Here is a 1,724-nt window from a genome sequence, read left to right on the forward strand (position 1 = left end):
TGCCGAGGGAAAGATGGCACGAGATACGTGACGGTGCTCTCGCCGGATCGGGAGACACAGCGGCGAGGGGGGCGCGAATAGTGTTAAGAACTCGGCAAGACCTGCTTTCGGATGTCGAAGAATTTAGGAGAAAAAGTTTGGAGATTTAAATGTACCGAGTTACTTAGCTGGACGATGAAAAGCAATTGCTTGAGGAAGATTGCGATTGTGGGGAGTAAAATTGGGGAAAGTTGGAGTTTTGCTTGAGTAGCTTAATTTGGTTTGTTTTTTTTTTTTTTGCTAACTACTATTTTTCATTTTTTCATTTAAAATAAATTGAATGTTGCTTTGTGAAAAACGATGATTAGAAGAATAATAATAACATTATCCACATATTTGTATAATTTTTAAGGTTTCGATTTTTACAGAATTGCAAGGGAACATTGTCGAGTGATAATTACAGATATTAATGAAACTTTGATGTATTATAGCACTCAAAACAGAATTGATATGTACTTTTTTTTAAAGGTTATCTTTCACATTTATTTCGCGAAAAATCGAAATTCTGATTTATTCGTATTTTGTGCTTTTGGGTGTGTAATCTACGTGCACACATTTTTTCCGGGAAATCGATGAATATTTTACAAGAAATATTGAGAAGTAAGTATTTAAGTAAGTGGGTATTTTTCAAATTTCTTTGCGCAGTCACGTTTGCCGTTGACAAATACAAAATTTGTCAATTTGCACCATTTCTCTATCTCTAATCACTTTTGAGATATCAGACCAAATGTAATTTAAGGGCGATTTCCACTTCTATAAAAAAATACGTGTCGAATATTTGTTTGAAAACTACTAAATACCGAAATTTCATCAAAATATTTTACTCGAAGTGGATAATTTTCTATTTTAACAAACATAATAATTTTACACCAAATATTTTGAAAACTGATTCAGCCGAATATTCTGAATTATCAAATTCTTCCTTACCGAGCAATTTTTTAATATTTTACAAATCTACTCTACTCTAACTGAAATTAAATTCCAAGCCTTCTGAGAATACTCAACCACCGCTTGGGCACTGTCGTCAACATTAAGTGTGAGAATTCCATCCGCTAAGATTGGTATTATTTTTTTTAACAGCACGGTTAAACGAGAAAGCTTTGAAATTGATTTATTAGAAGGTCCCTACAGTTCTGTAGACCATAGGTATTTTCAACATCTTGTTTCTGTTTCGATAATAGCGACAGACGAGTCGTAAACCTATAATATGACACGTGCAGTCAGTGGTCGCAGATGAGTTACAACTCTTGGATTCATTTCCCGGCAACTTTCCACATAGCAGACCCACATGTCACCTGTATAGTGTCGTAGGAGAACGTTGCATGACACCTCGGTCACTGATTCGCCAGTCACCAACTAGGCCGCCACCCTTTCCACGCAATTTCGTATTTGAGGCAGACACGAGTTACTTAATAAACATAGAACCAGAACTTCCTGCACGTTGTGCTCTAAAACTGTCTCACGTGAGCCAGTTCAAATGGAAAGCTGTATATTAATCATGGTAAGTTAATGGAAAAGCTAATTTTGAAAATTGCAAGTTTTAGAAAAATGTGCTAAAGAGCATTTAACTCTCGTAAGAACGTCACTGTGTCGTTTCATTCCTTGAGAAATGTGTTGTGCGATTCAATTACATACACCGAGAAAAGATGAAAGTAAGTTTATACGTGAGAATTCTATAACTTAAC

The sequence above is a fragment of the Habropoda laboriosa genome, unplaced genomic scaffold (genome assembly GCF_001263275.1).
Source record: "Habropoda laboriosa isolate 0110345459 unplaced genomic scaffold, ASM126327v1 scaffold96, whole genome shotgun sequence".
NCBI classification, from domain to species: Eukaryota; Metazoa; Arthropoda; class Insecta; order Hymenoptera; family Apidae; genus Habropoda; species Habropoda laboriosa.